Source organism: Pipistrellus kuhlii, unplaced genomic scaffold, assembly GCF_014108245.1.
Source record: "Pipistrellus kuhlii isolate mPipKuh1 unplaced genomic scaffold, mPipKuh1.p scaffold_m20_p_3, whole genome shotgun sequence".
Classification (NCBI taxonomy): Eukaryota; Metazoa; Chordata; class Mammalia; order Chiroptera; family Vespertilionidae; genus Pipistrellus; species Pipistrellus kuhlii.
Genome location: NW_023425529.1, coordinates 38,176,288 through 38,199,690, shown reverse-complemented (window position 1 = coordinate 38,199,690; position 23,403 = coordinate 38,176,288). Strand labels below are relative to the sequence as shown.

General features: G+C 37.8%; 1 protein-coding gene across 2 annotated transcripts in view; it reads right to left on the bottom strand.

Moving 5' to 3' along the window:
* TMEM117 (transmembrane protein 117) overlaps positions 1-23,403 on the bottom strand; it is a 411,244-nt gene that overhangs the window by 142,975 nt on the left and 244,866 nt on the right. The gene's annotated exons all lie outside the window — the stretch shown is intronic.

Here is a 23,403-nt window from a genome sequence, read left to right as displayed (position 1 = left end):
CAGGTAAAAATAGAAAATTTATATCCCATATATTCTTGAGCATAAAGAGAGTTTTATATCACAACTTTCCTGAGGAAAGAATCACTATTTTTTTTCAAATACAACAATTTTATTCACTGCTCCTTTGTCATCTTCTTGAATAACAATCTTGTGTCGAATTTTATTTTCACAAAACCTCAAGTTAAGCAAATAAATACTTAAGTAAATATTTCATGTTTTGCCAGCTTTTTAAAAGATTTAATTAATTCTGTTCAACAACATTCATCTTTCTTGTTCTGGAAAGAGTATGCATAGTAATGGGTATTTTCATGCAATTGCATGATTATTGGGTAAATTTTATTTAACTTGCAATGTTTTCTCCAGGGCACTTTCTGGGAAATAATTACTATATTTTCTAGAAGGAGGCAATCTGTTGCTATATGACTAATTATTACAGCAGCATGTTTTGCAAAAATGCCATTCAAGGGTAAAAGATTTCTCAGTAAAATGGCAAGATGAGGACAAAATACATTTTTTTTTCTGATGCCAGACAGCTGGTCCTTTTCACCCCCAGCTTCCAACTATTTATTTTAAGTCATATAATCAGATCAATGTCAGGGCACTTGCTAAATTGGCAAGGAGCAGAGACAATCATTAAAGGGATGCATTCAATAAAGAAAAATCCAATTACCTGCTGCATTAGAGAAATCAAATTCATTTTTGGTGTTGGTCAAGGACAGTCTTTGTGGGAAAATATACAGGAAAGTGAGGACTAAAAATGTTGCAAAAAGGTTGCTGTGCAGCATAAATACAATGCAAAACTTGTTGATGCTTCTCCCCTGGGAAGATTATTAGAATTTAAAATTGCAGGTCTTTTTCCTAAGCTAGAAGAAGTTTGCTTAACTCTTTGAGTACCACAATCTTTCCCTTCCCCATTTCATCCATGAGCTCTGTAAGCCATGAAGCTCCATGGCAGACTGTCGTCTGGCTGTCTTCATGTTGCCATTGTTGCCACAGCATCATGTAAGCTCAGGTCATAGAGGAGCAAAGGTTTCCCTTAGATTCCTGTAGGGATAATCATTTACTGGCTTTTAAACCTTAACACTACTGAGTGAAATCAAGGAGGAATCTGATAAAAGTGGAATCTGGACTTTTTTTTTCATCTTTTACAGATAAATTATTGTGTGTGGTTTTTTAATTTTTATTGTTTTGTTTTATTTTCTGGGGTGTCACAGTATTTGCTTTTTATTTTGAATATGATAATTTTGCTAAGTTTATCTATTGTTGTCTGTCACTTTTCTAGCAACAACTTCCACTTTTAGTTTAAAGATTCAAGTCTTTATTCTGTGAAGTCATTTTTTACATTAAATTTATTGGGGTGGCATTGGTTAATAAAATTATGAAGGTTTCAAATGTACAATTCTATGTTTCATCATCTGTATATAATCTTTTTGGAATCCTTAATTATTTCTTTTCTTTTCCATTACTTCTATTCTATTATTTAGACTGCAGGGGTGTCGAACTCAATTAGAGAAGGGGCCAAAATCTAAAATCCAGCCTAAATCGCGGGCCAAATGGTTTACTGAACAGTCATAAACTGACAATGTTAACCAGAAATGTGAATTTAAAATGAGTGGAACAATCTTTACCTTAACAGTGCTGTTAACCAACTCACATGCTATCAAGCAAAACAGTAATATTGATATCAAGCAAAACAGTAATATTGGAATGTACCTAAAATGCTCATTGTTTTGTTTTCTGGCTAGATGTCTGACACCGTTTTCCCCGGATCAATGAGTCAATGTTCGGTTTTATTTCTTGGGCTGTAGCAACCCGCAAAACAGCATGGAGGTTGTCATCGGTAATGCGTGATCTGTGCTTGTTTTTGTTCAGATTCATTATTGAAAACATCTGTTCACAAAGATAGGTGCTCCCGAACATGGGTAGAATACGGGCAGCATGAAGTCGGAGCTCTGGCATTGAGTCAGGGGGCAGTAGAGGGTAGAAGTCCTCAATTTCAACATCCTGAAACCTTGATTTCAGGCCACTGTCAGACTGAAGCTCGATTATCTCCATCTGAAGGTGATGGGGCACATTGTTGACATCAACTGTAAAAGGATTGGCAAAGATGTCAAAGCCTGAGTGCTGAGTTCTAAAGTCAGAGAAGCGCCGCTCAAATTCACTTAGTAAACGGCTAACTTTGGTAGCCAGCCAACTGCAAGGAAAAGTACCAGAAATAGTGGTTGAGATACTCAAACAAACGGGAAAGTGGGCAAGATTGTCCTGTTCCAGTTGGGACTTCCATAGTTGAAGTTTACGCTGGAATGCTGTGATCATGTCAGACATCTTCGTGATGACTTGTTTGCGTCCCTGCAGCTTCAGATTCAGTTGGGCAAGATGCTCGCATATGTCACACATCATAGCAAAATCACATAGCCAGGCGGGATCCGACAGTTCAGGCAAGGGCTTTCCTTTACTTTCCATGAAAAGAGCAATTTGTTCTCTGAGCTCAAAAAATCTTTTGAGGACTGCACTCTTGCTCAGCCATCTTACTTCTGTGTGGTATGGCACGTCTCCATGCTCTGCACCCACCTCCTGTAAAAACTGCTGGAACTGGCGATGATTCAGGCCACGTGCCCGTATAAAGTTAATAGTTTTAATGAGTGTGGTCATTATGTCATTCATGTCCAGAACTTTTCCACACATAGCCTCTTGGTGGATAATGCAATGATAAGTAATCAAGGGTGTGTGGCAGTGACTTTTTTGCATTCTTTCCTTCATTAGTCCAACCAAGCCTTTCTTTTCTCCGCACATTGAAGGTGCGCCATCGGTAGTTAGCCCCACCAACTTTTCCCAGGGTAATTTAAAATTATTTATAGATTTCTCCACAGCCTCAAATATATCTCTACCAGTCGTCGTCCCATGCACGGCAGCTACATCCAAAAGTTCCTCAGTGACAGAGAGGTCGGTCTTCGTAGCACGTATAAAGATGGACAGCTGCGCTGTATCAGTGTTGTCTGTGCTTTCATCGATAGCAAGTGAAAAAGCGAGATAACTGCATGCCTGTTCGGCCAGCTGTGATGATAGATTTCCTGAGAGTTCTTGAACTCTATCTGCAATGGTGTTTCTTGACAAACTGATATTTTGAAAACTCTGTATCTGATCTGGGCATACTTGCTCACACACTTTTAGCATGCATTGCTTCAAAAAGGCACCCTCTGAAAAACACCTTGAAGTACGGGCAATTTCTTCAGCCACTATAAAGCTTGCTTTCACTGCAGCATCATTTTTCGCTGTAGCCTTTGTAAACATTTGCTGCTGTGATTGTAGTTTGCCTTTTAGTTCTTTAACAATTTTATGCTTTTCTTCCAAAGTATATTTGCCATACTTAACATTATGTTTGGTGTCAAAATGACGACGTATATTGTACTCTTTCATCACCGACACTGTCTCATAACACAATATACACACTGCTTTGCCCTCTCTAAGCACAAACATGTATTCATTTTCCCATTTGTCATTAAATTGTCTGCCTTCACCGTCAACTTTTCTTTTCCTGGACATTTTGGGATCAATATTGGCAGTAAAAGATGTAGTTTATTGGAAATCTGTGTTAGAAGGAAAAAGTTGAAAACTGCACAGGGATAGCTTGATTTGGTAGATGGAGTGGAGAAAAAAAAAGTCAGTCAAGAAATGCCTGGCTGGGTACAGATAGCAGATTCTGTTGCGATTTTTATGCCTGCACTTTATGCCAGGAACTGGCAGCTTCTGCTGTGTATTTTTTATGCCCGCACACTCACTCTCTCCTCTGCTCTGCCACCTGCACAACCACATCAGATGCCGGACTATAGGTCACGCCTCCTGAATCTCGCGTGACTTGTTATCTATGCGCATGCGTAATAGATAGCAAGTACGGGGGCCAGTGAGGGGGCCGGCGAGATCACAAGCCTCCTATGTCACCACGCCTCATTGTGATGGAACACAGCGGAGTGCAGTGATGACAGCGTGGTGCGGGCCACATTGCAAGGCCTGGCAGGCCGGATTTGGCCCGCGGGCCTTGTGTTTGACATGTGTGATTTAGAGAAATAATTATGTATATCCTTGTTTTCTCTGTCTTCTGTGTCTACCCCCCTTTTTAAAATTTAATTTTGCTCACTCAGTTATGTCCCACACTGTGATTATGGGTATTCTGATAACTGTTTGTCCTGTTGGAGAGTCACCAGGCTCTTCCCAGGAACTTCACTCTGTGAGAAACAAAACTTTCCATGCCCTTTTGGTACATAATCATTCTAAACACCTGAACAAATTAGGGATGGGGGTCCATTCTTCATCGATAGAGCTGTCACTGAGTAATATACCCAGCACCATCATGACAAGTAGTGAGTTTTTTGGTGACTTTTTTTTTCTCATGTCTTACCTGGGATCCTAACTTTTTCTTACACAATCTTAGCATTTTCTAATGCAAACATATTCTCATCACTAAACAGCAATGCTGTTTACATTTTTAACTGAAAACATATTTAAAGATTCCAGGGGCACTTTAATGTATTCTTGAAACTTTACCTCCATGTATCAAAGGCTGATATTTTAAAGACAAAGGTTGATGTTATATAAATTCTTCATATAAAATATGGAGAAATTAAAAGATCCCTATTCTAGCATGGCTACTCTGAACATAGAAGGAGGCTACAAAATGCAAAAAATATAAAGTGGCTGGGTTAACCCTGCAAATGTACGCATCTCCAGAATATAAATTCCATGATGACAGGGATTTTGTCCCTTTTGTTCTCACTGTATTGAGTCTGGTGTACTGTGGGCTCCCAGTAAACATTTACTAAATTAATGCATGAAAGGATAAATGTCTGAACAAAAGGGAATCAAGAGCAGCATGAAGAAGGCTAGGATAAGTAGCACACTCGCAGTAGCTTAGTGTAGTGTCTTCCATTGAAATCTCTTCCAGAAATTAGTGGTGATGTTGGTGCTAAAGGATGAGATGGTAGCAGTGGGGATAGGAGTAATAATACAGAGACAGTAGAGTATTCCTTTTCCTCCCAACCTGTCCCTTCACTCCCGGGAGAGGTAGAAAGACACAGGAGATATATAGTTAAGATTCTAAAAGAGATAGAGATGGTCTTTCTAAATTCCTGGAAAGATAAAAACAAATAAATCAAATATAACTTCAAAGAAGAGGGATATTAAACCTGAGATGCATGCTTACTCGTGTGATCCATGTACATAATATATTGGCTTTATTGTAAATGTATTTATCAATGAACTAAATAAGGACAGATATAAATCACACATTTTAAAGATTAAAAATAGTTCACTCTCATATGCCTTATTTGTGGTATTGGCACACTGTATGACAGAGGTGGGGGAGTTGGACAGTGCCCAGCCTGTGTATCCTTGTGTGTGGTGGTCCAGTTCTATTGTAGTAGAGCACTATATTCTTTTCTTTCCTCTTAGGTCATCTATGTGGAAATAAGGCCTAAATTGCCATTTCAATTCTGTACTTTATAGGGCAATGTGTTTTTTCCCCTTTCACTGCCCCCTGACCCCACCACACATCACACCACATACACAGACATGCATTTACAATCAGCCTCACACAATAGCACTCAGTTCCAGCTGAGACAAAGACAGACCCAAGGTCCAACAAAAAAGGAATATGCACACTTGCAGAGGAACATTAGCTGAGTATATAATTAAGTAAATGGAAGCCATGGAGAAAGTTTTCTAAATTACCTAGTGATGCCTTGAGTGAATTGCTACAAGAACTATCTGAAAATCACTGGGAAATATACTGGCAACCATAAAACTTGGAATGTATTCTACAGCTTTTCAGAAGCGCAACCAGGATTGCATAAAGCATGAATATTAATGCACCTGCTTATTATCTCCAATGATAGCCTGCACTGCCTTCGTGATGTATTGCACCTTATTGCTGGATCCCTGCTGATTTACAATGAGTCATAGGCTGTTTTATTATTAAGTAAGGAAATTGGGCATGTCTCAGAATACAGAACATTTAGAAAAATATCCCTGAATCACCTGAATACAGAAATATACATAATCAAAAAGTACTTTCCCAAGCAAAGTCTGCAGAGTTTCAAACAGTGTGTTAACAAATGCAAATAAATACCATGTGCCCCGTACAATTTGCTTTCCATCACACTTATAATTTAGAATATGTGAAAAAGTGAGTTATTATTGATTCTGCTGAACATAAGACAGTAGAAAAATATTTATATCATCTTCTGACATGTTATTTCTTGTGATTGGCTAAATTACCAAATGACAGTAGCCCAATATTACATGATTGAACATTAATTTTGGGGTTTGGGCTTGAAAGAATTAGTGTTCCGTGTGCATATCTTCTCTGTTTTGTAAACATAGATAAGTAATTGTTGCTAGTAAATTAATTGTACAAAATACACTATAATACGATGGCTTCGCAACCAAATATATGAATGGAGGTCCAATGGGAAGAGAAATAAAGGATATTTTTGGAAATGTGAATGTAAGGAGAATTATCCACCTAGATCCATTGGAACACAGAAAGAGCAAACATAGCCTCAAAGGGAAAATCAATCTCATTTTCAGGACAACAGCATTCCAGCTTTCTGAATGGAATGCCTAATACAGGCTGCCTCTAATGAGAGAGTCAAAGGAATTTGCTTAGCCTCCAGGCCCAGGGCTTCTGTGTAGCCTGCCATTTTGCTTGTATAATTAGAATTTATCAAAATATTCAACCAGCCCTAGCCAGTATGGCTCAGTGGTAGAATGTTGCCCCATTCACCAAAAGGTCTTGATTTGGATTCCCGGTCATATCCTCAACAAGGATATAATAATATAATATAATATAATATAATATAATATAATATAATATAATATAATATAATATAATTAATATAATTGATATAATATAATAAATATAATAAATATAATAAATATAATAAATATAATATAATATAATATAATATAATATAATATAATATGATATATACATATACACAGACACACCAATATATATTCAACCAATTCTATAAGATGACAAATCCAAGCTACAGGCTGATGGTGTGAAAAGATGTTCCATTGGGTTGACATTTCTACTGTTAGTAAATAATAGGTCCAAGGAGAGGTTGATAATCATTCATTGGATATAACTACCTTTATTTCATTTTCAGAATTTGAGAGGTTTAAAGTAAGGCAATTGACAAGTAGCATGGTTTATAAGTGAACACAAGTATTATTTCTATGTTGTATTATTGCCTAAAAACAGATCCTCCTATATAATAAAGAGGCAATATGCAAATTGACCATCATACCCTTGCACAAGATGGCCATCCCCATGTGGCCACAAGATGTCTGCCACAAGATGGCTGGCAGGGGAGGGCAGTTGTGGTCAATCGGGCCAGCAGGTGAAGGCAGTTGGGGGCAATCAGGCTGGCAGGGGAACAGTTAGGCATCGATCAGGCTATTAGGGGAGTGGTTAGGGGGTGATCAGGTAGGCAGGCAAGTGAGTGCTTGGGAGCCAGCAGTCCTGGATTATGAAAGGGATGTCTGACTGCTGGTTGGTCATCCCCGGAGGGGTCTCAGATTGGAAAGAGTGCAGGCTGGGCTGAGGGACACCTCCCTCAGTGCATTAATTTTGTGCACAAGACCTCTCGTATAATTACAACACTATCAACTGTGTTGTGTGACATAACAGCAACCTAAGAAATCCTAAAGCAATATCCTAAATCTGTATCATTGTAATAAATATCCTACTTATCAGCATTCATTGCCTAAAACTAAAATGAAATATTTTCATTTTAAATACAAGTAAAATATTGATTTTATGGAATATTTTAAAAAACTAAATCTAGTAAGTATGCTTCAATCAGACTTTTCAGATGTAGCTACTTTCTCAAGATGTTTTCATTAAATTATTTAAAAATTTTATATATTTCATAGAGCATATGTTTAATTAATACATAAATATAGCAAAAGTAGACAGTAGAATATGTTCTTATTAGGTGGTCTGTTTTAAAATTTTATTGATTTTTAGAGAGGGGAAGGGAAAGAGAGAGAGAAAGAGAGAAAAAAGCATTGATGTGAGAGAGAAACATTGATTGGCCATCTTCTGCACGTGCCCCAATCAGTAACCTGGGTATGTGCCTTAACCAGGAATTGAACCTTCCATCTTTTGGTGTATGGGACAATGCTCCAATCAATTGAGCCACACTGGCAAGGCATGGTGTCTGACAATATACAATAAAATCAAAGGTCTTGAAGTCCTCTGTGTATTTGTCTCTGGTCAAATTATCCTGTCTACTCCTATAAGAAGTAACCACAATTCTAAATACTGGATTTACAATTCCCATTTTCATCTTTTTATTTGTGATTTCACTGGATGTAAGCATAAGTATAACAAAATATTACTTAGTTATATATATTTTGTATATTAATAGTTTAGTAGCATAATACATTTTCCTACAGCTGGCTTTTTTTCCCTCATTGTTATTTTTCTGCAGTTCATCTAGAGTGAAGCATATAATTATATATTTTATCTCCATTTTATCTCTATTAATATTTTTTTCATTTTTATTACTAATCTGTATCATTTTTCTATTACTCTTGATTAATATTATATAGATTTGTCAATTTTATTAGGCTTTCAAAAATTTGACTATTTTAATCCTCTCTATCGTATCTTTATTTATATTATATTTAATTTATGCTGATACCTTTATGTCCTTCAGTTTATTTTTTACCACATGGAAGATATTCTGTCCTCCATTGTTGTTTGTAGAAATCAACTGTCATTTCTTTACAGGTAAGTCTGGCATTTCTTTAAAAATTCTTATTGCTTTTCCTTGTAATGATATGTAGTTTCACTTTCATTTGTTAAGGTATAAATTTTTTGCCTGTGTTGAGTTTATTGTGATTTTGGAAGATGAAGTTTCATGCATTTCAATAATTAGAAAAAGTTCTAAGCCTTTTTTTCCTTCAAAAATGTCTCTCTTGTCCTCTCTATTTTCACCTTCTGGAACTTTGATCACATCCACATTAGAACTCACTTCATATCTCTTACCTGCTTTTAGACATTTTCTATTTCTTTGTACACTATTTTGGAAAAAATACATTTCACATGTATTTTAAACATTACTAATTATCTATCTTTATCTAACATGCTCTTTAACCTAACAACTACATTTTTTCATTTCAATCATTATATATATTTTATTCCTAAAGGTTCTGGTTCAGTTTTCAAATTACCCTGTCTTTTGTTCCTGACTTTTATTTTCAATTCTCTCTTTATTAATTTTAATATATTATTTAAAAATATTATATTATGTTCTCTAGAAATAATTCTAAAAACTGAAATTTGTGAGTGTAATTCTATTAGTTATATTTACTGTTACTATGTTTCCCCGAAAATAAGACATCCCCTGAAAATAAGATCTAGCGAATTTTTGGGAGCAAAAAATTAATATAAGACACTGTCTTATTTTCGGGGAAACAGGGTATTACTCATGATAATTGTTTCCTTCTGTTTTATGTAATTTCCTCTTCAGCTACGTTTGTTGGCATTTTATTTGTGGAGGTATTTAAAGAATAGATTTGTTAATGTGTTCCTCCAGAGAGGATGTATGCTTGGTTCTATGAAGGACCTACAGAAACTTACAAATAGGGATCACTTTAAAATACATTCCTACTGTGGAGGTTTTTAAACCTGGCTGGTGGTGAGAATTAGGATCATCTACCCACTTGAGGAATAGCTTATGGTTGTAAAGTCTCAGGGGAGACTTCATTTTTCTCCTCTCTCCAGGACCTCTGATAAGACAACCATAACAACCATGTTTCTAGTCTGTATACCTATTGGGGGCAATTTTTTCAGTCAACCTTCTCACTGGGAATGTAGCTTTTCAGGGTTCCTGGCTTTATGTTGACTGCTCCTCATTTGACAACATATCAACTGGACCCTCAGTTTTGTCTCCTTTTTCTCAAATAAATGTTAGAACAAGAGCCCTAAATCACTAATGATTGATTAGTAGCCTCAGGCCCTCACCTTACTTATCTGGGTTTGTGTCACATTTTGTTTTTGATCTCCTTTACTTTCCTACAAAAAGACAGTTATTTTCAAAAGATAGCGGTTTTTATTAAATTATTTGTTTTGTAAAAAGTAAATATGTATAGCCAATGTGTTTTGTATTTGGAGGTGGTGGTGGCAGTTGTTGCTTTTTCCTGTTATCTGGTTCACCATAATCTCAGGAACAATTCTGTTTTTCCACACCTTTTCTGTCGTCCTCATTTTAACACTGTATAGAACACTGTGTTTTAACAAAGAATTCAATTTTCATCTTTAATCCTAGGAAGGCATGATTAATGTCTAGAAAGAATTAACACTAGAAAGAATAAAGATATTCAATAGTTTTCAAAGAAACACAGTCCAATAAGCCCCACAGATTCTCTGTTTTGTTTTCAAGTCTACAAGTACAGAAGCTGTTGCACTTGAGAGATGTCTCCCTCCCCACACCTCACTTCTACCTTTAATTAGTCTGAAGCAGCGAAAAGGCTAATTGAATTTTCACTTCATATCTTTGGGATCTTAACACATGTTTATTGACAACCCATTAATATGCACTTTTCTTCACCATCTAAGCGTCACTGCCTTCCTGCTTTTTTAGAACGGGAACATGCTGCTTGGAGGCTTGCTATGTGGTCTGAGGTCACAGTGTGGCAGGGCCAGGATGCAGACTAAATGCAGGAATGCTCAGCTCCAACATCTAAGCACTTGGCCAACATACTATGTGTCTACTTGATTAATATTAATGATGATTTACTGCAATGAATAATTTATCATCTATTTTCAGAAGTTTTTTGTGGAAACATATTTCATTCAACTCAATGCATTCAACCAGTACTTCTCTTGCATTAAGTGTACAATAATTTTCAAAGCACTTTCAGAAACATCAGTTACTGCATACCCACAGCCACTTGGTGTGGGACAAGTCTGACAATTTTCATTTAACACACGGAGAAGCAGACACAGAGACGCAGCGTGGCTTGCACAGAGCAGTTTAGGACTAACCAGGCCACTTTATTCTCGCTCCTCTTCCCACACTTACTTACACTTGCATTTGAAAAATGACAGTCCCCTTCTGAAAACACTGGGCATCCAATATGCCCTGAAAGACAGGGCAGTCAGAGAAGGAAGCGCGGGACCCAGTATGGGGTGAAGAGGGTGGTGAGTGCTGTGTGTGGTCCTCTGAAGACTCTGCTGCTAGAGAGGGAATGAGGTTGACACGGAATCAACCTTTTCTCCCAAGCCTACCTCCCACACTCCTCTCCTCTAAGAATGACTATTTAATATTTGAGGAAAGTGTATAAAGATGAGGGCAACTACTGTATTAATTCTGAAAAAAAAAAAGAGAATGAAACATTTAGAATCACAATTTAGTAGCAATCTTATCCTTCTACACTCATCTTTACACAAGAAGATGACTCTGATAATACATAAGATGTGCATCCCTTTACCCTTTTTTTTTTTTAATCCTCACCCATGGATATATGTGTTTCATTAATTGTAGTTAATGGAAGGAGAAAGAGAGGGAAACATTGACATGAGAGATAAACAGCGATCAGTTGCCTCCCATATGCGCCTCGACTGGGGATTGAACCTGCAACTTGGGTATGAGCCCTGACTGGGAATCTAACCTGCAACCTTTTGGTACATGGGACAATGCTTCAATCAACTGAACCACACCAGCCAAGCCATGCCTTAACTCTTATGTTTGATCATGGGATTTAAAAAATGTTTACGTATTTTATAAGGCTTTATTAAATACTTTCTGGTTTTGGCCACCACACACTCCTTTACTTGCAGAGGAAAAAAAAAAACCAAACTAAGTTGCTAGGTCAACTCAATTTAAATCAATGTTCAATTTACTAAATACCAAGCACTCACTGTGGCTCTCCCTGAGCACTGTGATGGTTCAATGACTTGACTCAGTTTGTTTGTCCTTATAATGGGGATCGTAGGCCCTGCATCCCTCTTAAGATTGATGTGGGGCCTTGTAATGGTTAACTTTATCTGTTAACTTAACTGGACTAAGGGAGGTCAGGCAGCTAATGAAACATTATTTGTGAGGGTGGCTGTGAGGGTGTTTTCAGAAGAGAGTAACATTTGAGTTGGTGAACTGAGTAAAGGAGTTTGCCCTGAGATTGCTGGGCATCATGCAATCTGTGGGGGCCCTGAACAGAATAAAAAAATAAAAAATAAAAAAAATAAAAAACAGAGGAAGGGCAAATTTGTTCTTTTTGCTTGAGCTGGAACATCCATATTCTGCTGTCCTTGGGCACAGGTGCTTCTGATTCCCAGGCCTTTAAACTCTAACTTAGGGGTGTCGAACTCAATTAGAGAAGGGGCCAAAATCTAAAATCCAGCCTAAATCGCGGGCCAAATGGTTTACTGAACAGTCATAAACTGTCATTGTGATGGAAACGCAGTGGAGTGCAGTGATGACAGCGTGGTGCGGGCCACATTGCAAGGCCTGGCGGGACGGATTTGGCCCGCGGGCCTTGTGTTTGACACATGTGTTCTAACTGAATTACCGCACCAGCATTTCTGGGTCTCCAGCTTGCAAACAAATGAATGTGGGACTTTTCCATCTCAATAATAGTGTGAGCCAACTCCAAGTATGAATCAATTATATGTATATGAATATATATGTAGTTATGTAGTTTGCTCTGTTTCTCTGAACTCTGATTAATATAGGCCTAGGGAGATGCTATTTTAAATAATCCAAATATGTAAGGATATTATTGTACATGGTGAGCATATCAGCATCCCTTCCCTAAAGGAGTTTAGAGCCAACCAGTAAAAGGTACTCAAATCAGTTTGATGCAGGACAAATAGAACAGAATGTCAACTGAAGCCATTATTACAAATCTACCATCTCTTATCCAAAAGTTATTGGGGCCATATACATTTTAGAACCTGAATTCTTCATATTCTAAACAGGCAACATCATACAATACAGTTCTTCAGGTCCATCTCCATAACAAAAAATATCCATGCTTCTGTAACAGAGCACATGGCTCGCCACACGCGGGATAAATAAAGAGCCCTGTGTCAGCTCAGATCTGGTTTTGCCAAAAACAATGAGGGCAGGATAGGTTTTGCCACTGGATGAGTTGTTATAAAATCTATTCTGTTGTTCTTTTCAAAGCTTTTGAGGTTTCAGAATTGTGGATAAAAGAGTTGTAAATCTGAAGAGCACTTAAATGAAATAATTACTTATCATCTGTTCCTTACTTCATATATTGCTTCATTTATCTAGATATTTTTCTAGAAACTTATGGAGAATCCAACAAATGAGTTGTGTGTGTTTTTTTGTAGTGATCCGAAGCCAGCAACAGGCATCAGAACCACCTGAATAATGTTCCTATTGTAGAACTGCTGAGCCTCACCCCAAGGAATCTGGATCACATCTGTCTGAAGCAGAACCCGGGACTTGGTATTTTTTCCAAAGTTCTAAAAAGGATTTGCCACAACACCCTTCATAGAAAACCATGATTTAAAGCAGTAATATTTTTGCTTTATATCTCTGTGGCTTAATAGTATAATAAAACCAACAAAAATATTTTCTATAAAAATAACCACTCCCAAATCCAAAGTTTCTTTCAAAATCTTAGCATTGTAGATGATATAGTTTTAAAGTATTAAGGTATCATCGAAGTGAGTTGCCCATTTTATTAAAATATTTTGAGTGGCCATTTCGTTATTATTTTCCCCAAATGGACACCTTTATAGTTCACCCTGTGTGCAGAGCCTGATGTGGCCAATCCTTGGTCTACAGCTGGTCCTGTTTGATATCTCTGCTCACTTAACTGAGCAATTTAGTCACCTTTTTGCATAAGGCCCTTGAGCATTCTGTTAAAAAATAATGCTTTCTTGCTATTCACCTAAAAATGGGTAAACCCAGAATTTCACAAATTTTTTCTAGCACATGGTTTCTAAAACTTTAGAAGTAATTATTTAAATTCTGAATTTTTATTAAAAAATCAATTTTTTTTCTAAAATAGCTTCTACAATCCCCATATAAAGTGATGCAGACAAATTCATTTTGTCAGTACTTCTATGTTCTTTCCTTGAGTGTTGAAGAATAGCAACACATTACTGCTTTCCTTTGCCCATTTAAGGTCTCTGAACCTTCTTTTCTTTTCCCGTTCACACAAAGACCTGTAAGCGTTGCAGGTTACTAAGATATATTTGTTGTCATGAAGGAATAGCAAAACAATATTTTATTTTCACTTTCAGGTTTAGGGTGCTGTCATATCCTTTTGTATATTACAAACAGGTTAATAAAATTCATGTTCATGATAACATGATCCTAAGGTAAACAGCTTTATTTCCCAGAATATATTGTACAGAAGCAAATCTAGCATTCCTTTAGCATTTCTAGCTTATCAAAGCTATTCTCACAAAGCTTTTTTTCTTCCACAGTAAAAACTAATCCTTTCATACTGTTGAGAGAAATGCCATTTTCTGAAATAACACTTGATTGAAGAAAAAAAGATTCCTTGCAAATAGGTATTTTAAATAAACATTAAGAATGCAAAATAAATCCTTTTCTAATTATGGATGAGCATGGAAGTCATTCACTCATTTATTCAATAAACATTTATTAAAGATAATCTATGTGCTAAAGTACTAATCTAGATCCTTGGGCTATATTAGTAAAAACAAACAATAATTGTGGTATTTATATTCTAGTGGAAGAAAATGTTCAATAATAAACTTAAGTTACATTATTTGGTATAAGATGATGAGTGACATAGAAAAAAATGAGCACAGTAATGATACCATTGTAATTAGTTAGGAAAGGAACAAAAGAGGCCAGACATCACTAGCATGGCCATTTGGGGCAGCTTCACCAGAAAGCTGGAATTACACACGCCCCAGGGAACCATTCCCTGTAGGTCACTGGGGGAAGGGGTCCAACAGAGGAGAAGATGTACGTATTCCCAGTGAGTCAAGGTGACTAGGGGAAAGTTCCTGTCAGTCAGGCCTGGAAACTATGGATTGATTCAAGTAGACAGGGTGATTTCAAGGCCACAAAATAGTGGGCATACATAATATCATAGGCAAAGGAGCCATCTCTCTTGACTCATGGTTCTCCTGGTTCTCTGGTTCTTTTGGATTTGTTCCTGTATGTATTTCCTCCATAATCCCATGGTACCAGGCCATAGAGACCCCACACCCAATGGATGGATGGACTACAACTGGGAACACAAACGAAGCTAGCTTATTGCAGGATTGGATACTGCTCCTATATGGAATGGAAATTCTGGTCAACAGCTTCAATTGTAGCCCTACTGAAAGCACAGATGGACTTCTTTCTTGGGGGCGGAGGGCAAGGAACAAAGAGAAATAGGACCTTTGAAACTCAGGGGTTTGATTCCATTGAAATAAAATTTTCTACAATATATCACCCTCTTGTGCAAGTCTGAGAAAATTCTTTTTCTAAGGATACTGTAAGAAGTCTACTCCCACTAGCAACCAGCAGAGACATGAAGTTCTCTCCACCTGTAACAGTAAGACAGACAGGAGGGTAAGAGGGAGTGATAGTGGCAGAGGATGGAAGTACTTGGTGTGGGTAACTTTAAGCAAAATAGAACACCTGTGGGAGAAAGCAGTAGGAGCAAGGAGGCTTTTCACCCAAGTTTACCAGTCCTTTGTATTTATCCATTGAACTTCAAAGACAAGAGTCAAGGAGTAAGTAACAAGTTAAGCCTAATGAGGAGTTCCTTGGCCCTCTGGCCCTAGGGATAGACAGTATGGCTGAATTGTTCTAGAAACCATGGTCATCTGCCAATATGCTCAGATTCTGTCTTTTTACCAAGTTAAGGAGTCCTTGAATTGGTTAAGTAATGAAATAGAGTAAGAGTGGAAAAGGGACCAGAAAAATAATAAGAAAAAATGAATCAAGATTAGCAGCAAAAGGTAAGCAGAAAAGCAAAGCCAAAGTCAAATGGAATATGACCTGAGTCATTGAAAGAGAATATAGAACCAAGTATATCTAAAACACCAGAAGCCCAAATTAGAAATAACTGAAATCAGATATAGAGATGTAAGTAGCTCACACTGGCCAGGTAATTTAATGTGATCTTTAAGACCTGGTTATGTATGCCTTCCTTGCCCCATGAGGTGATCCTGGCCATTTTATTGTTTTTCATATTTCACAATCCCTTTAAAATTTTTTCTGGAAAGTGTTTTATGTGCATCTTCTTCCTCCAAATACCAGGTTGGACTCTTTGACTTCATCTCTTAAGCCATTCTCAGATCCACCAAAAATAAGGATTTAATTTTATCAGCTACCCCTTGAAATAGAAAGTTAGTTATATTGATTCTTTTTCAGGCCTGGTGGATAGACAGATCAATGCTAAGTAAATCATTGTTTAAAGCTCCATAGGAGTCAGTTAGGATCTTATAGAGGGTTTCTCTGCTCAATACTGTACTGTACACTGCACCCCGTACGTAAACTGGCCATAGCCATAATCAAATATTGGTGGTAAAATGGGGCTATTTAAGGGCAGTGGATACTGACCCCCAAATATTAGGACATAGTGCCTTGCCAGAGAAGCTGCTCACTTCCTTATTTAATTCTACTTATGATCCTACACCAAACACAAATGCAATATTCTTGCTCCCTTCATTAGACTAATTCCTCCAGCTTAGAGGTTCCATCATATTTGATTTTAATTTCTCCACATGAATTAAAAAAACATTACTGAGTGCCAAGCACTGAAAATATATGGCCCTTTTCTCTCCAGGCACTATCTTATCCTATATAATAAAACCTTAATATGCTAAGTGTCAGTTGTCCACTCAAAGCATAATATGCTAATGATATGCTAAGGCCACTCATTATGACGTGTACTGACACCAGGGGGCACAGGTAGGTTAGCTTGCTGCTGGGGTCAGGCCGATCTAGACTGAGTAAGAAGGGCTGGAAATGCTCTCGATCCCTCCTGCGGTCTCTCCCTGGCTGGCCAGCCTCCCGCATCGCTTCTTGGCCCTGTTCATGCCCCAGTGGGGCCCCTCAGCCTGGCCTATACCCTCACACAATCCAGGACCCCTCGAGTGATGTCAGAGACCTGGTTTTGGCTCGATCCCACAGGACAGGCTGAGGGACCCCCATTGTGCACAAAGTCATGCACTGGCCTGCTAGTATTTGATAAATGATTAAATGCACAAATGAATATTGTCTAGCATTAGTTCTAAAGGGTATAATATGAGACACTACATATAGTCACGATTACTCTTCAAGGATATAGCATAAAATAATGTACTATTAAAAATAGAAAAATGAAATTTGTGCTTTGACAAATATGTAGATAAAAGAAACGAAGAAAATATTAAAGATCATGAAGACCTTGATTTCTTTCTTATTTACCTCTGTTCTTCTGGATTAGACTTATATGGGGGAAATAAATATTCAAATGTAGAAGTCTATATAATTCAAGAGCACATGTGCATTAAATATTTTTTAGAAAACTCCTGAGTGATAGTCCTTCTGTGCAAGAAACTAATATGTACTAAAAAACTTGACTGCCTTGAGAATTAAATGAGGATATATACATATGAAATTACTCCTGATTAGGATTATTTTACATATACTCCTAGATTCTTGCACTTCACAAATCACTCCCAATGAGTAAGTTAGGCATGCTTCAACTGAGGGTAATTCCTCTAGTCCACTGGAGAACCATGAACAAGTTGTAGGCTCATGAATTAAAAATTTAATGTGCTTCCAAAGTGCAGAGCACACACACATGGTGTAATGATGCTTTGCGAGATTGCAGATGAAACCAGTTTTGCTTTCCTAGTGCCATTGTTATATATATATATATATATATATATATATATATATATATATATATATATATATATATATTTGTCTTTTTATAAAGTTATAACTTTTATTTTTTTCTATTTTCTTTCACAAAATCATTATCAGGTGAAGAATGCTGAAGTAGATTCTATTAGGGGCTGTAAAATTAGACCTCGTAGATATAAAATGTGAACAGTCAAAATTATGTTAAAATAAGCAGAGCTCCGAATATTACTAGCTTTTTAAACATATGTTCCTTACAAAAAAACAGGCTATTGTGAGAATAAATCATTTGTATTTGAAGCCACCCCATTCCCTAGGAAAACTGCTTACATGTGATATAACATATGGGGGTGTCTCGTGGTAAGCAATTCACACGTGTGCACTTCTGAAGTTTCCACATCTTTCCCTGTGCATTTACCAGCTCAGAGGGAATTTACCAAGTTAGCTATCAATTAAACAAACATGTAGTCAAGTGTAAAATACCACTCTCTCTAGACCAACCTTTGTTGGTTTGCCAACTCTGTGTCTCTGGAGGATAAAAATGTTTCAATCATTTTCATGGAGGCATAAGATTTAATGGGAAGGTGAGCCAACAAGGGTTCCTTGACTCAGCTGTCAGGGTTGATCTGGGAAGGTCCAAGGCTTCCCATGCTGTCTGCAAGAGCAGATGTCAAAATCCTAACCACACCTCATTATCACACCTCCCAAAGGCCCCTTTCACAGAAGTGGAGGTTTTGGCAGAGATTCCAGGGGAATCATCTGCTGATCCTTCTGCATTCTGCCTGCTGCAATGCCCTGAGGAGCTGCTGTTAGTTATGCATTACTTTTCGTCTCAAATTTCTGCAGAACATTCTGGTGGCTGCTTTAAAAGTGTGACTTTTAGGTGGGTCCAAAAAATGAGCAAGAGATCTAATGCACTGTTTTATCTCCAATATTAACTATATTCTTTTTTGTTGTATAGCATGTTAAACAGAAGTGTGCATACCATTAGACAAGCCCAAATCCATGTTTTCATAGAGGAGAGACCCACTCTACCTGATTCAAGGAAAAGAGAGCAAGGAGATCAGTAGGCCATTTACAGCACATGATGGGATAGAATATAAAACACAATATAATATCATGTGAAATAGGAATGTTATCAACTAATAATAAGTTACATGTATGCAATATAAATTCACAACTATAAACATAAGTTCATGAAACAAAAATGCTTTTTTAAAGTCCCAGTGCCTTTTCCTAAGTTTTTGTATGATTAATAATTTACTTTTCTTTTGTGCTTTTATGGACTACTTCTTCCAAGAAGATAAACAGATGGTGAAATGTCTTAAAAATCATTTATAGGGCTAAACTTAAAATTAAAAAACTTAATCACTATACTATTTCTATAAATTGGCAAAATAATCATTGCCCAATTATTCTGATTGAATGTATAGCTCAACTCATTGACTGTAGCCTTACAACATTGTTCTTTCAGTCAGTGTTTCAGCAATCATGTTTTGCTAGGCACGATAATAGTCACTGAAGATGTGAAGTCAGAGAAGGTATGACTTACCAAAACTAATTTAAGACTTTGTAAGAGGAACATAGACAAGTAAGTCAATGATTAGGTTTGGGTACTTGGCACAGGAAGTTATGCTTAAACATAATTGAGACTCTCTTGGTTTTCTATCATTGGTTATAACAAATTAACACAAATTTGGTGGCCTAAAACAACGCCCAGTTACTAGATAACAGTTGTGTAATCAGGAAATGATGCATAGTCTGGCTGTGCTAGTTTTCTAGAATCTGTTTCCATGTTCATTATGATTGTTGGCAGTACTCACTTCCCTGTAGTAAGACTGATGTGTCCATCGCCTTGTGGGTTGAAGTATGAGGGTCATCCTTAGCTTTTAGAGGCCACGTTCCTTCTTTGATCTCCTGCCTCCATCTTCTAACCAAGCAATCATAGGTCAAGTCCTTTTCATGCTTTGAATCTCTCTAACCTCTCCTTCTGCCTCATATCTTCTGCTGCTCCTTCCTGACTAACCCCTTCTGCCTTTTAATGTTCATTTAACAGCACATGTGATTACATTTTTAAATATATATATTTTATTGATTTTTTTACAGAGAGGAGGGGAGAGAGATAGAGAGCTAGAAACGTCAATGAGAGAGAATCATTGACCAGCTGCCTCTTGCACACCCACTACCGGGGATGTGCCGCAACCAACGTACATGCCCCTGACTGGAATTGAACCTGGGACCTTTCAGTCCACAGACCAACGCTCTACCGGTTTCGGCACATGTGATTACATTTTAAGGATCATGAGCAATCTTAGTTTTATCAATAAAGTCCCTTTAAGCAGTACCCCAATTAGTGTTTGAGCACCGAGGATTGGGAATCTTGAGGGAATGCTTGTAGAATTACACCTTTTGCACAGGTGTGTTTTAGTCTTTGTGCTTGGGAAGATCTTGCTAAGTGAGTACGTGCAAGTAGGCAATGAATGCATGGAACAGGAGGGAATTCTGTAAAATGGGGTGTTAGCCATCAGCTCCCTGGCTTCCTATGTGCCAACACCAAGGCCAAACATACGGGTCCTTCCCTGCATTTCCCTCCAGCTTCTCTCAACATACTACTCAGTTTCATGTTAATCCTTTGTGACTTTATTCCTTATCTGCCTGCCTTTGATCCTAGTCTTTCACCCATTTTCACTTGTATAAAACCATTTAGGACCTGGAAAATTTATCTTTGGTCTCTTAAAGTTCTTCCAGACCTTTAGTAAAGACCATGGCACAGCACTCTCTAGGACTGTTCAGTTAATGTTTACATCAAACAACATAGTGATAATGTTTGGAGCAGCAGGAACTAGGCAAATGCATGTTGAACATATGCCTTTAGTACAGCTCAGTGCTTTATCATTAATCATGTCCAGCTTCATGTCACCTAAAAATGTAAGTATCCTCAATTTACAACTATGCACAGTAAATAAGTATGCAGAATTAAAAGAGTGGTAAACTGAGATTGCACCACAGTGTACTGTGGCACATGAAACAATAATTACATAGAGATGCAGCCAATAATAGGGATTGCCTAAATAAACAAGGATCTATTCATATACTTACCAAGTAATGTAATGTAGGCATTAACTGGGAAAAATATTAGAAATACATAAAAATGTAAACTGTTATCTCTAACTGAGGATTATTGGCCCTATTTTTTTTTATAGTACATATCTGGGTATTTTAAATTCTACATGAATATACATTCTGAGTGGCCAGATTATTATGACCACCCCATCAGTACTTTGTTAGGCCACCCACCTTTTGCCTTCAATACTGTGGTGATTCTTCTTGGCATTGTCTCTACAAGATGTTAAAGGTGGTATGAGAAATCTGACACCATGCCTGATGAATAGCACTGTCCAGTTCTGTGAGATTTGATGGTTGTGGAGCCAGCTGCCTCATAGCTCTTTCAACTTGGTCCCACAAATACTCAATTGAATTGAGATCTGGTGATTGTGGGGCCACCTAAGCAAGGTAAAGTCTCCCTCATGCTCTTGAAACCACTCCTGCACAATACAAGCACTGTGGCATGATGTATTGTCTTGTTGGAAGAAGCCATCTCCATTGGGATACACCATCAACATGATAGGATGAACTTGATCAGCAATGATTCTTAGGTATGTTGTGCTGTTCAGATATTATTCCACATAAATTAAAGGGCCCAAATCATGCCAGGAAAACATGCCCCAAACCATAACACTGCCCCCACCAGCATGCATATGAGGTGCATGCTTTCATGTTGTTTCCACAAAATTCTCACTCTGCCATCTGCATAATTCAACTGGAAACATAATTCATGGGACCATATGACTTTTTTCCAATGCTCAACTGTCCAATCTTTGTGTTCCTGTGCGAATTGGAGATGTTTTATCTTGGTAACTGCAGACAGCAAAGGAGTCCAAACAGGCCTTTGGCTTCCATATACCATATTATGCAGTATACAGATAATTTGCCTACAAACATCAGATGGTCATAATAATCTGCCCATGTAGTATATATACTAGAGGCCCAGTGCATGACAATTCATGCACTGGAGAGGGGATCCCTCAGCCCAGCCTGCCCCCTTTCACAGTCCGGAAGCCCTCAGGGGTGGAAGGTGACACAGCAATGAGGGGAAGGCAGCTCCCCCATCACTCCTCTGCTGCTGCCACTGCCAGCAGTGCAAGCCTCAGCCGGCCCTGGTTACCTGAGCCTCAGGGGGCCCTAGGTGGCTGGGCAGCCACCGTCCGAGGCTTGCTTGCACCGTGGGCTGGCCCTATGTGGCTGGGTGACTGAGGGAGGGTCTGGTTGCACCGTGGGGCTGTAGCCCAGCCCTCCTGGATGGGCTGAAAGGATTGTGGGACTCTGGCAGGGCTGAGGGGACTGGGTGCCACCATCTTATGGCTATGGGCACTGTCATCTTTTTGATGGTGTGATGCTCAATTTGCATATTTCATCTTTATTATATCACAGCAATTGATTATTATAAATGACCATAATAGTCATAATGATATTCATAGGAATGTTTTAATACCCTAAAATAATGGTATATACTAATATAAGAAAGATAACTAATAGATTTAGTAAGTTGTTTTAAATTAATAATTTCAATTAAAGGGTGTGTTTTGTCGTTGTTGTTTATATATCAAATGAAGCTCTTATCACTGCCCAACTCATCATACTTTTGTCAATCAGTACAACCAGGCTATGAGATACCTTCAACCTCTTGCTGTAATTTAGGGCAACTCTACGCATGTCAGGAGGCATATGCTGAATTACCTATCAGGTTATAATATTTTCTTGTTTTCTATAATAATTTCATAATGCCTCAAATCTTCTTGGTACATAGAAATAACATGATGAAATGTCAGGCAGTTCTTTCATCACAGTTGCTGAAGAATCCTACTTAAGAAGATAATGGAAGATGAGCTGCATTCGGTTTAAATGAAAGGATATTTGTAACAGCAGTGGTGGTGATTGTGGCAGGGATGGTAAATTATTCACCAAAACTGTGCATTCTCCTTTACCACCCAGCCTGGAAGCACATTTCCTAAGCCCTCCCTGAAGCTAGGTGAGGTCACATGGTTAGTTTTCCCCAATGGAATGTGAGTTGAAGTGATTTATTTTGCATCTAGGCGATGGTAGTTCTGAAATAGGTGAGACTTTTCCACACTCCTTTTAGATTCTTCTTCTTAGATTAAAAAGGAAAAAAAAAAAAGGCATGGAGATCTTAAGGGATGGCTAAATTCCCAGATTAAAAGAGCCTGGGTCCCTGAATCATAGCACCAAAAAAAGCCACCTGCCAACCAGTGTTATATAGCACTAAGGTCTTAGAATTAGTTGTTATTACAGCTCGTTTTTTTCCTAAGTAACACAATGATGAAGATAGCCAGTATTAATTGAGTACTTTCTATGTGCCAGGCATTATGCTAAGCAGTTTATGTACTCATCTCCTTTAAAGTGCTCCTCAGATTCTGAGAGGTAGATGTTATTTCCTCTTAAAGGTAAGAAAACCATA